The 14,155-nt window shown below is 35.8% G+C and overlaps 1 protein-coding gene and 1 long non-coding RNA gene across 8 annotated transcripts in view; both read right to left on the reverse strand.

The window, feature by feature from the left end:
- The window catches only part of LOC143665564 (uncharacterized), a 398,448-nt gene that overhangs the window by 345,602 nt on the left and 38,691 nt on the right, over positions 1-14,155 (reverse strand). The window lies entirely within an intron of this gene.
- The window catches only part of LOC143665565 (uncharacterized), a 302,502-nt gene that overhangs the window by 250,976 nt on the left and 37,371 nt on the right, over positions 1-14,155 (reverse strand). For all 5 annotated transcript variants that reach the window (XR_013167065.1, XR_013167066.1, XR_013167064.1 and 2 more), the window contains exon 2: positions 5,202-5,286. This is a non-coding gene — a long non-coding RNA (uncharacterized LOC143665565). The remainder of the gene's footprint in view (positions 1-5,201; positions 5,287-14,155) is intronic.

Below are 14,155 nucleotides of genomic sequence, written 5' to 3' on the forward strand. Positions count from 1 at the left end.
CTTTGCATGATAAATTCACTCTAACATTCCAATCTCTCTAAGCCTCTGGATTCCTTCATCTACATTATACCAGGGCAGTTCTGGCATTTCAGCCTCAGGAAATGTTGGCCACCTTTTGATCCATGTTTCAACCAACCATCCAAACAAACTATTAATACTTTTTCTAACCCCTCAAGTTATAACATTGAATGCAGAATCTCTGCTTAGTGGGCCCATATCAATAAATTCAGCCTGATCCAGCCTTTTATTCCTCCCACCATTATCCCACACCCTTAAAATCCATTGCCACACATATTCCCCTGATTTCTGTCTATATATATTGAAAACTCACACAGTTCTTTTGGAGTATAATGTACCTCCTCATGTGTGATACTTTGTACCTCACCTTTAGGGGCCTGTTGGGACTTTACTCTAGTTATAGGTCTGGAGGAAATGAGAGGTGGTGGGGATGGATCATGAAAAGATTAGAAATATCTTCCAAGCCATTTGCTTCAGGGCCTTCATTTGCAGTTTCATCTGGTGAAACAGGGTTAATCACTTTAGGGTTAATCCCTTCAGGAGGAGGTTGGGTAGCCAACTCCTCAAGGCAGGCTGGAGGTGGGGTGGCTATGTCCTCAGAGCAAACTATTACAGGGTTATCTAGAGAAGACTCAGCATGATCTAGAGTTTCAACCTTACCCCAACATCATTATCAATCCATTTGTCACCATCCTATTTTTCAGGGTCCCACTCCTTTCCAATCAATGCCCTCACTTTAATGGCAGACACCAAGCAACACCGAGATTTCAGTTTACATTGTAAAGCTGCTACTCTAACAATAAGATTCTGAGTCTGATTTTCAGAGATCTCAAGTATAGAGCAACAGCATATAAGATTTTCCTTCAGGATACTCATAGAAACGTCTACATCTGTCAGACGGCACTTAAGCTTCTCGTTGGAAGCCCTAAGCCCATCCTTTTCACTCCTTAACATAGCCAGTGTATCTAAAAACAACCAGCCAACATCGCTATACCTCTTATTTCCACAAAACTCTGTAAAGTTGTCAAAAACATTATGCCCCAGATCCTGGCTTCATACAAGTGAAGCATTAGGAGAACTGAATGGTGATATTTTGACTATCTCTTTTGCCAACTCACTCCATGGATTGGGAGTGTCATTCTGATTATGGAAATCAGAGTTCTTAGTGCCTCTGAGTCCAGTCAAAGTAGAAATCCATTCATAAAAACCCATTTTTAAGATTCTGTTTCTTAAGAACCACTCCTGGTACCAAATGTATTAGTTAGGGTTCTCTAGAGAAACAGAATTAACGGGCACACTCGCAAATATAAAATTTATAAAAGTGTCTCATGTGACTGTGGAACACAGAGTCCAAAATCTGCAGGGCAGATTCCAATGGAGGGTCTGGATGAACTCCACAGGAGAGGCTTGCCAGCTGAAGCAGGTAGAGAGCCTGTCTCTTCTGAATCCTCCTTAAAAGGTTTTCAGTGATTAGATTATCACTCATTGAGAAGACACTCCCCTTGGTTGATTACAAATGGAATCAGCTGTGGATGCAGCTGATGTGATCATGATCTAAGTCTATGAAATGTCCTCATTGCAACAGAGAGGCCAGCACTTGCCCAACCAGACAAACAGTTACCACCACTTGGCCAAAATTGACACATGAAGCTGACCATGACAATTATGATACACGGTAGACTACTATATAGCTGTTAACAGGAATAAGGGAACTTTGTAAATATATCCAAGCACCTTAAATTAAAAAAGCAAAATATAGAACAGTGTTTAAAAGGTAGAGGTAGGGCATAAGATTATGTATTCATGGGTAGGTTTTTTTTTTGTTGTTGTTGTTGTTGTTGTTTTTTGCATTTACATTAAGAAACTCTAAAGGAATCCAAAGGAACTAATAAAGTGGGTAACTTGTGGTAGAGACTACTTATGGATGGGATCTAGGCAGTCAGAGAATGAGACTTAAAGGACTAAAGGAGGGTGGGCTACGGTGGCTCAGCAGGCAGAGTTTTAGCCTGCCATGCCAGAGACCCATGTTTGATTCCTGGTGCCTACCCATGTAAATTTTAAAAAAAGGGTTAAAGGAAAACATTTTACTGCCTGACTTTTCATATTTTTATTTGTGGATGTCCTTTTTCTTTTAAAAATTCATTTCGATAGAAGTAATTCAATCATGCCTGCTATATCATTTATTCTCACAAAAATGCCGCATCACAGACCACACCAAATCTTAATTATTATTTATTCTTGAAGATCTACAGGTCTAGAAAATGACATGACTACTGTCCACCTGCCATAAACTGAAAAAAAAACAGCAAGTCAAAGGTTGAGGAAGCATATTCTGGCCACAATGGGGCTATGGCAAGAATGCAATGCAGGGAGGAGCCAAGAATTCAATCCATCACATCTGTTGATTGTGGATATCATGAAATATTCTTAAAACTAGAATTTTGAATCACAGTTCTAAGGAGTAGCAAAGAGTAGGCACATTGTTTCCAAAGCTTAAATGCTCTATGAATGTCATATTTTGTCATAAAGAGTTGTATCATCATTACTTATATGGGATCATGAATGGAATGGAATGAAATGGGACACAAACTTGTGAACTCATAGGACTGGAAAAGACTTTGGATCTCACTTTTCCAATGCCTTTTACAGCTTGAATTAGTTGGGGCCTAGATAAATTAAATAAAATTAGGATAAATAAGAAACTATACTGTAATTTAAGTTGAGCAATAACAGAAAACTGAAAAAGAACTGTGCGCTGGTTTGAAAGGATGTATGGACTCTAGAAAAGCCATGGTTTAATTTAAATCCCATTTTGTAAAGGCAGAATAATCCCTGTTCAATACTGTATGTTTGAAACTGTAATCAGATCATCTCCCTGGAGATGTGATTTAATCAAGAGTGGTTGTTAAGGTAGATTAGGTGTTGACATGTCTCCACCCATTTGGGTGGATCTTGATAAGTTTCTGGAGTCCTATAAAAGAGGAAACATTTTGGAGAATGAAGGAGATACACAGAGCAGAGCAGAACAACATAGCCACGAGAAGCAGAGCCCACCAGCCAGTGACGTTTGGAGATGAAGAAGGAAAATGTCTCCCGGGGAGTTTCATGAAACAGGAAGCCAGGAGAGGAAGCTAGCAGATGATGCCATGCTCACAATGTGCCCTTCCAGATAAGAGAGGAACCCTGATCATCTTCACCATGGGCCTTTACAGCTGAGAGAGAAACTGTGACTGTGTTTGCCAGGTGCCCTTGCACTTGAGAGAGAAACCCTGAACTTCATCAGCCTTCTTGAACCAAGGTATCTTTCCCTGGATGCCTTAGATTGGACATTTCTATAGACTTGTTTAATTGGGACATTTTCTTGGCCTTAGAACTGTAAACTAGCAACTTATTAAATTCCCCTTTTTAAAAGCCATTCTGTTTCAGGTATACTGCATTCCGGCAGCTAGCAAAAGAACAAACTGTAAGCCTTAAAACGTAATTATGGAGTGCTTTGAAAATTATTGCTTTTTTAATTTCTTTGCTTTGTGTATATGTTATACTATACAATAAAAAAGTTTTTTTAAAAAACCTAATTATGTATTTTGGGTAATAGAGCTTTCTATTTCATAAAAAGCTTAGGAGGTACATCATAAGAATATGTTGAATCCATGTTTAGAGATTAATTGATTGAAGTTTCTTTAGAGTCAAGGTACTAGGTTGAACTGGGAAATAAAAAAGAGGAACTGCTGTAATATTAACCACAAACAACACACATAATAATAATCAGGACAGATTTCATGTGTATAAAGGAATTCTGACTTAGAGGTAGATTACAAGCATACATAAAAAATAGTACATACCAAAGTTTCATTGTGAAAAGTATTAGATTTTTCGTAATTTAAAAGATTTCAAGGATACAAAAAACAAGTAAATCTCTCTCATATACTAGACCTCTATTTCTCCAGATCAAAATACTTGTTACTAGTTTATGTTTTATTCCATAAATATTCTGTGCATTATAGATTTATATAGATAAATATATAGGGCACTGACTCTTATCCTAAGGATATATTTCTAAAGATATGACATAATTCAAAACTTATTTTCCCATAGAACTTTTAAAGAAGAATAAGTATCTTTTTTAACCAGCTAAAGTAGCAAGGGCATTAAAAACAATTTATAATTTACTTGGCCCACGAATTTGAAAAATTATACAATTGTCACTTAATTCTTTTTCATTTGGGAGAAATTCATAATATTTCAAATTTTGTGCCAATGTGAAACTTTATTAATGTTTCTATTTTGAAATAGTTCTACTTCTTTTGATTCATATTCCCAAAATACATAACTAACGAGCATAATTTTTTACATTAATTGGGGGAGCATTATACACAGAATTTTTAGCCATATCTTTAAACTTAGAAAATTCCAAAATATATGTATTAAAGTATATATACTATGCTCTTCATTGTCTGCTATGGTAAGAGTAATTCAAGATATGTTTAAACTTTCTTAATATACTCTCCTACCAAATCATAATACAACTAAAGTAAACTTTAAATAATTTTTTAATTACAATGCCCAATCTGTATAAGTATTCTTTTTTTATCCTGTGAAATTCTTTCAATATATAGTGAAAGTTATCACCCTCTTTAAAATATATTCTATATTGTACTCTTAAATCTTGATAAATGTTTAACACATTTACCAAAGTTCATGTCTTTTCATTAGATGACAACCATACATTTTATAAAATTGTTCATATTTTCAACTATTTGAAATAATTCCTATTTTAATATTCTCTAATGTCTAATTGTGGGTTTCAGGATTATGTGTATTATCAGAGTTCTCTTGCTAGCAAGACAAAGGACTCCAATTCAACCTAGCTCAAGCACAAAGGGAAATTATTAGTTTCACAACTAAGTGCAAGAGTAGATCTGGCTTTAAGGCTCTCAAATGAGATTGCTCACTCTTGCCCATGCTCTCATTCACTCTCTTGCTTGCTCACTCTCTTTCTTCCTCATGTCTGCTTCCCTCTACATCTTAACCTCATTTTTTCCTACTGCAGATGGGCTTTCTTCAAATGGACAGGGCAGGTGGCTACCATTAATCCCAAATTCATATCCATTTAACTTTGAAACTAAAAGGAACCTTTCTTTTCCAAAATTAATATTTCAATCAGAGAAGGACTCAAATTGTACCTGATTGACTTAAGTACCCCCTCTGGATCAGTAAAAGCAGGGTAATGAAGCATTAAGGTTGGTAGGCTCAGGACAAATACCACTTCTGTTAAGAAAGAGAAAGAGAAAGAAATGTGAGAAAGTCATGCTGAACATCCACTGTCCACCCCTTTGAGTGAAGCAAAAGAGTTTCTACCCCTAGGCATGGGTATTAAATGTAGACACATGAAAAGAGTTGTAGGAAGTAATCCACCCAGCTCCCACCACTGAAAAAGATAAGCCAATAAATATGTCACCACTAGCAGCAGGCCTCTGATAACAAAATCATCAAGGGTAGCACAAGAAAAGAAAACCAGCCTCACTTAAAAAACAAAATTGCAAAAATAAAAATAATTTTGGATCCAAGCTAGCATATTAAAAGAATAACATATCATCTCTAAGCACAATTTATTGCATTAATGTAAAGACAATTCAACATTTCAAAGTCTCTCAAAGAAGTAAGACTAATAATTAGTTGATCAAATCAGTTGGAAAGGAAAGTCTTCACTTGTAGATGACATGATGCTGTACATAGAAAATAGAACTAATAAGTTTAGAAAAGTTCCAAGGTGCAAGGTCAATATTAAAAATTCAATTGTATTTCTAAATATCAGCAATAATTGGAAAATGAAAATAAAATATAAAACCATTTGAAATTGCATCAAAAATAGTAAATAATTAGGAATTCATTTAACAGACTATGTCCAGACGTCTATCTACACTATAAACCACAAAACATTACTGGCAGAAATTAAGACTTAAATAAATAGAGTACTATATCATGTTCTTGGTTTGAAAGACTTAATATTGTTAAGATGCAAATCAATTCCAATCAAAATCCCAGCAGATGTTTTTGTAGAAATTGACAAACTGATTATATCTTTATATGGATATGCAAAGGATATACAATAGCCAACAATCTAGAAAAGAACACTGTTGGTAGAGTTGCATTATCTGATTTTGAGATTCACAATATAACTATAGTAATCAAGACACTGTTGGTGGGCAGAAGGATAGGCAAACAGAATAATGGAATGGAATACAATATATTGTTGGCAATCTCATTGAACAAATTGTGACTGAGCAATGTTCAATAACATTACTAAGGCTTTTTCATATGGGCATCTATTTAGCCATGTCAGCTTCATCTTCATTTGCCCTGTCAATGTTTTAGATCAAGTGCAGATCTTTACATTTATCACCACAATTTGTCTTATTAGTTGTTTCTAGCCTTAATATTTGCTACCTCTTGTTTAGATTTTGATTCTGTCATCTACTATATTCTCTATCTCTTCATGCTTCTTAATGTCTGTGAATTTGGTAATTATATTGTATTATGACTCTTATCAGTTGTAATTAATAAAGACCCAACTTAAACTGACCTAAGCCAAAGAATAGATTTTTTGACTCACATGATGAAAAACCCAAGCAAGGTTCAGATATGCCTGGATCTAGGCTATCAAATAATATCATGTGGATTCTCCACCTGTCTATCTCTCAGCACTATTTTCCTCTGTATGGGTTTCATCATCAGGATTCACATTCTCACAGCTGAGTGACTCTACTAGCGCTTGAGCTTCTCCATCCCAAAGATAATAACAAAAGATTTGGGCCTATCTTTCACTGACCTAAATTGGGTCCCATTCTATCTGGGAATCGATTAGGCATGGTGAGGTAAGATAAGTGTATTTCTCTAATTATCCTGGTCTGAATAACATACTCACCCCTGGAACAATGGATGGGGTAAGTCCCCCTTCAACCACACAGACTGGGGAGTGAAAGCTGGAAAAGGTGAGTTCCCAAGGAAAACACTGCCTTATAACCAGATTATAGGGGAATGAATGTCAGATAAGGGAGAGATGACATATTTGCACTATAGCACTCATCCAGGGTGTTGACAAAAAAAATGCTGGGCAGTGCCAAATGATAGGATAAATAAGGAGCTTACAAACATAAGAATATTGTTTCCAAAAATAATGTTTTAAAGTATGCTAAATGATGGGTGTTAGTTTTAAAAGAAGTAGACTATCACCTCCATATGCTCAATACTAGTTAAAGTTTCATAATTGCTCTACCTTAATTACATCAAATTCAAACACTAGAGAAGTTGGAAAGAACCTGAAGAAGTGCTCTAACCATGTTCAAAAGTCAAGAGAATGGTCAAAGGAATGAAGTGTATTTATCCACTATCCACACAGTGAAAATCATCAGAACCGAAGATAATAGAACTGGTCCTGTACCCAGAAATAGCATATTCTCAGGAAAGCTTATCTGCACATACAATGAGAAGCACATTATTTGTACCTCCTCCAAGATTTCTCTTTCAACCAGGAACTGGTATTAAAGTCAACAAGTCAGGAAAAAAAACCTCAAAGGGCACCACTAAACTAAACTATGTCCCACAGGCAGGAAGTCCAAGCAAAGTGATTACATTTAATGGACGCAAACTGGTCAATTAATTGAAGAATATGGCATCAAAACCACCTTTTAAAATCCACGAGAATATCTGATAATTATGTGATTGAGGGAAACTGGAAGTACAAGATATAAAATGGGGTAATGCCAAAAAAGAAAAGAAAATTACAGGTTATTATGCCAATTAGAGCTTTTAAAGTATGTTTTTAAGGCTTAGATATTTAGCCATTGCAGAGCTGTCATTTTCATTTGCTGGAACTACAGCATGAAAACAGGGTATGAAAGGAATTTCCTTCAATGTCTAGCTCTTAAAATACTGAAAAGGATTAAAAATATACAGATAATAAGTAAACATATCTTAATATATGCTGGAGTGCCAAATCCAAGCATTGTACGCTCACCATGGTTTTGCCTCAAGTTCAGTTCCCCTGTCCTGGATTTTGCCCTTTTAAGTTTAGTACCTATTCTGATGACAGCAACAGTTGACACAACATATCTATGGTGCCCCGGGACAAAGTTACACCTCTGCCTCGGCATCAGAAGTCTGGATTTCTAAGCCCCACTCTACCACTGGATCAGCAGATAAATCATCTAATCCGTATAACTCTGGACCACCATTTAGCCAAACTAATGAAGAGGAACAGGGGAGCAATAACACACAACAACAGATAGTACAACATTTTGGCAATATAGGGCAGCCATATGCCCTCATTGACAAATAGCTCCCCCTTCCTCCCAGCCTCTAACAGTCCTATGAAACTTCTAGGAAGATCTGCTCTTAGCTTAGGTTTTTGTGAAAAAGAATTAGCTGACATTGGTAATATAGAATAATTCAAAAAACAAAGACATGCATATATTACATTTATTAACAATGAAGTGATTCTCTATTTTGGGGGGGGAAGGTGCATGGTCCAGGAATTGAACCCGAGTCTCCCACATGAAAGGCGGGCATTCTAACCACTAAACTACCCGTGCACCCCGATTCTCTATTTTTAATAGCTTATTTTTGTTTTGGAAATTAATAGATTTTATTTTCTGTACATTTTAATGTTCAACATTTAAATTTTATTTTACCATATGTAATACAAAATATAATACGCATTATCTTGTACTCTTTGTTTCATTTTACTTGTTTCTCCAATTACACACATTTTTAAGAGACTTTTTCTTAATACCACATCAATTTCATTTCTTCCTCCTACTTCCATTCTGGAGCTTCCACCTCCTTGCTCCTGTCTGCAACCGGTGGCTCTGTGGGCTTAATGCAAAGCTGAGACTTCCTTTACCAACTGCCTATTTTGGAGCCCCTGTTACTTGGGTCCTAGGGCTTCCTGTTTCTTGGTTTGTGCCTTCACTTTGTTGGAATAAATCTTCCAGTGGCTTCCTAAGAAAAGATACAGGGGAGCTAATTTCTTTAAACTTCGCTTGCCTAAAACTGTCTTTATTTTCACAAGTGATTGATTAATAATTGGCTGAGCATAGCATTTTAGATCGAAAGCCGTTTTTTCTTGGAATTCTGGTGGTAATGCTCTATTGTTTTCCACCATCCAATATTTCTACTCAGATGACATATGCCATTCCTATACCTGTATGTATGTGAACTGGTCTCTCTGGAAGCTTTCAGGATTTCTCTTTAATCCTGGAGTGCTGAAATTTTATGACCCCTCACTTTGCGCAGGTCTCTTTTCAAATTCATTGTGCTGGGAACTGATTGGGCCCTTTCAATCTGGAGACATATGTTCCTCAGTTCTGGAAAATGTTTACATATTATTTATTTAATAAATTAGTCCCTTTCAATGTTTTCAGTTCTCTTTTCTTGTGAGCTCCTATTATTCTTTTCTAACGAGCTACTATTACTCGAATTGTTCTAATTTTATATTTTTTCCTCTTTTCCATCTCTGAATTTTTGTTCTACTTTCAGATTATCTTCAAATTTTCTACTTATTTTTATTTAGCTACCATATTTTTAATATCTATGAGCTACTTATTGCTCCTTTTTCATAGCACACTTTTCTTATTTCATAGACTCAATATCATTTCATCTCTGATTACAATAATGAAAGCTTAGAGTTTTCATCTATACCCTGAATTTCCTTATTCCTTTGAGATCATCTTTGCATGGATTTTTATTGTTGTCATATGTGTTTGTTTGGTGGCTCTTGTCAAAGGTCTGATGATCTCAAGCTATCCATATTTAATACTGAAGCAATAAAGTTCTGTGTCAGGATTGGGGGAGATCAGTTGATAGGTTTCACTGAGGGTGACAGGGGTCATGGAGATATTTCTGAGGTGGTAAGCGATATCAGAGTACGTATAGATTTTATCATGAGACATTAAATTTTTCTAAAAGAATCTTTCCATTTCCTTCCATATAGCTGTGCAGGGCTCAGACAGGACCAGGGAGAGGATGTCATACTATTCAATATACAGACTTTTACTTGATCCCTCTCTGTTTTATGTATTGCATTTTATCCCTCCCCCTCTAAAGAATAAACTTTCTTTATCCTACAGAAAAGGAAAATATATTGACTATACAGCATTGGAAGATTATCTGGTGTCCAGCAATCCCTTAAACATACTTTCAATGAGTCACCTATTTTCTGACTTCCCCATTCCCTACACATGATGCTGCTAAATCCTGAAACCTTCTGGAGTTTGGTCGAATTAATCAGTCACTTCTTAAAAGCATCCCCTCTGCACTCTTAAGTTCTAGCATCCTCTCTACTTCCTGTCTTCTAAAATTTTGTTGAAATCTCTCATCTGCTAATGACCCCACTCCTAAATTTTACCAGAAGTCCTTTGAGGTCATGTTTTAGTACATAGTCAACTCAATCATTAACTCTAATGGCATGTATGTTGACTTTGGAATATGAGCTAAAACTTTGGAATGTATAGCATTACAAGCCAAATAATAAAGCTACTTGAACAAAACCCAGTTAAAGTAATCCGTTTTCTCATCTACATTCATGTATAATTATCTCCACAGGACTGGTTACTGATTAAATAAATTATGGAGCATTTATGCAATAGAATATTATGTTATTCTTGTTGTTCTGCTAAAGCATTTAAGAGTAAGTTGGAGACATTATGCCCTTTGCCACTAAATATTTTAGTGTGCATTTCCCAGGAACAAGTCATTATCTCCCCTAATGCTTCTAATTTTAAGACCAGTATATTGAAGGAACAAGATATGCTCTTGTTAAAATTAGCCATATATACAGAATTCTGTTTATAATGTACATACAGCAGACATGGTCCAGAAAGATTTAACAATATAACAAGGCACCTTTCTTTTTTCAACTTGTGGCAGAGTCTATAAAGCTCTTGGACATGGCACATTGACACAACCAGCCAACATTCTGAATGTTTTTTAAAGCCAAAATCAACTTACATTTTATTACTGTCTTTGATATGCAAAGAATTCTAATGTGCTATTTTAAAATGTTGGTTTGTTCTGTATGTATGCCACCCCTCCTCCATATTCTATTTAAAAATCTGGAGCTGTCCTAATTTACGAACATGAAAAAAAAGATCTCCACATTTGGCATTGCTATATAAAACACCTGAATTTAATTTTTTCCTTCATATGTGTTTTAAAATTATCCTCAGAAAGTTTATCAGGGTCAAGATATAAAAATTAAAAATGTTCTATACAAAGAAAATGTGGTTTGCCTGAAGCTAAAAACACAAATGAAGATGACTGTGTTCACTTAAAAATTGTTTTCTAGTGTTCAGCAAGGATTTTAGACAAATTCCATCCAAAAGTAATTTTTACTTCTAAGAAACCAAATGTCATCAACACATTCAAGCTATCAAAGAGGAACTACTATTTAAATGATCTTTCAACTAGGATAGTAGTGATTTTTTTCTGAATTATTCATGTTCAATACACATAGTCTGTGCAATCAAAGTGATATTTTCAAAAACTTAATAAAAGTAATCTGAAAATTAATATTAAGGGAATGAATACCAATTCAGTGAAAAGCCATTATATTGTCATAAAAAATTAAGAGAGAATAAGTTAAAGTCCTAGAATATCTGAGATGGTTTCAGAGATGGCTTAAAAAATAAATAGGGGGTGCAATGGTAGTTCATGGGTAGAATTCTCACCTGCCATGCAGGAGGCCTCGATTCGATTCCTGGTCCGTGCACTTCCCCAAAAAACAAACAAACAAACAAACAAAAAGCTCAACAAATGGTGCTGCAATAACAGGATACTCACATGGAAAAAGAATGACATGATCCTGCCATACAGAATATCAAATAAATCAATAAAGAGATATAGATAGATAGATAAATGTGATATTAATAGTAGCTTTGCATTTCTGTGGCAAATGAGAGCCAGTGCTTCCTTCACTTAAAAGTATTTAACAACTCCTTACCAAATGTTATAGACATTTGTTGTTTGTGTCTGCATAGCATCCTCTAGGAACTGTACCTCTTCCATCCCGTATGGATCTTGAGAATTTGTTGGTCAGAAGGCCTTAATTGTCAGGAGCTGGGAAAGACCCTGGGCTAGTCAGCCCTTATACTCAAGTTTGTTTACAGAGAAGATAGGTCTTAATCAATATGAATGCTGAACCATTAAATTGATATCCTTTTTAGTCTCCAGTATTTTAGAGTAGCTAGAAGTAAAAATCTAAAATCGTAACCCATGTCAAAGTCCGAAATATGTTCTACAACTAATTGTGGTGCTGTGCTTTATAGATTTTGTATATATGTTATTTTTCACAAAAAAAAGAAGAAGAAAAGTCGATTGTGATGATAAAAAAAGTATTTAAGCCCTCTAGCCTCTTATATTCTGGAGTAGCTAGAAGGAAAAATATGAGAGGATCATAGCATAACCCATTACAAACTCTGTGATCTGTCCTGTAACCACTTGTTGAAGAGTGCTTTGAAAAACTATTACTTTTTTATTTCTTTGCTTTGTATATATGTTATAATATACATTAAAAAAAAAGTTAAGAGAAAAAAAATGGGCAAAGGATATTGTGCTTGTTTGAAACTGTCAAGTACCCCAGAAAAGTCAGACTCTTTAATCCTCATTCAATATTTCCAGGTGGGATTTTTTATTATTTCTATGGAGATGTGACCCACCAAATTATGGGTGATAACTTTTGATTAGATGGTTTCTATGGAGATGTGTCTCCACCGGTTCAAAGTGGGTGCTTACTGGAGCCCTTTAAGAAGGAACCATTTTGGAAAGAGCTCAGTGCCAACAGAGCCCATACAGCCACAGATCTTCAGAGACGCAGGAGGGAAACACCCCCAGGGAAGCATTATGAAATGATAAGAGAAAGCTAGCAGACATTGCTATATGCCTTTCCAGCTGACAGAGTTGTTCTGGACCCATAAGCTTTTCTTGACTCGAGGTATCTTCACCTGGATGCCTTATTTTGGACATTTTCATGACCTTAGAACTGCAAACCTACAATTTAATAAATCCCCTTTTTAAAAGTCATTGTTTTTGGCATATTGCATTCTGACAGCTTACAAATTAAAACAGATATGAACAGACATTTCACTAAAGAAGACATACAAATGGCTAATGAAGACATGAAAATATGTTCAACATCTTTAGTCATTTGGAAAATGCATATTAAAATAATAATGAGATACCATTTCCCAGCCACAAGAATGACTATAATAAATCCAATAATAACAAACATTGGTGAGGACATGAAGAAATGGGAACCCTCATACATTACTAGTGGGACTATAAAATGGTGCAGCCACTTTTAAAAACTTTGGCAGTGTCCTCTCTAAGTCCAACTCTTCAAGTGAAACCATTGCCCTCTCCTCTACATGGGACATGACACCCAGGGGTGAAAGTCTCCCTGGCAGTGTGAGATTTGACTCCCAGGGATGAGCCTGGCCCACCATGGGACCAACAATGCCATCTTGAACAAAAGGGGGAAGAGAAGTATAACAAGTAAAGTATCAGTGGCTGAAAGCGTTCAAATAAAATCAAGAGGCTACTCTGGAGGTCACTCTCACGCAAGCTTCAGTTAGACATTGCTACTTATCATAACTTGCCAAACCCCAACCAAAACCATTCCTGCCAATCCTAAAGAACACCTAGGGCATTATATAAGATTCTACAAAGGTTCCACGCACTAATGTAACTTTCCAGAAACCTACAACCTCCAGATGGGTCCCTGTACCAGATAACTTCTGAAATGTAAAGGGGCCTGCCCCTCTAGAACATCAACTAGTTCCATCCCCCTATCCCATATCATCAACAACCTCTTCTAACATGAAGAAGTTAGAATGAGCATAGCCCAAATACCTCTAAAGAGCGGGAGAAAAATCAAAGGAGATGGTGGAGTTATACAGAGAAGGTAGGGTTTAACAAACTTGTATGATTGCTGAATCATTATATTGATATTTATTTTAGTCTCCAGTATCTTAGAGCAACTAGAAGTAAAAACTTTAAATTGTGGAATTGTAGCCAAACTCTGAAAACTGTTCTGCAACTAATTGTTTTGATGTGTTTGGAAATTTATTGCTTTTTATATACA

The sequence above is a fragment of the Tamandua tetradactyla genome, chromosome 21 (genome assembly GCF_023851605.1).
Source record: "Tamandua tetradactyla isolate mTamTet1 chromosome 21, mTamTet1.pri, whole genome shotgun sequence".
In the NCBI taxonomy this organism is placed as follows: domain Eukaryota; kingdom Metazoa; phylum Chordata; class Mammalia; order Pilosa; family Myrmecophagidae; genus Tamandua; species Tamandua tetradactyla.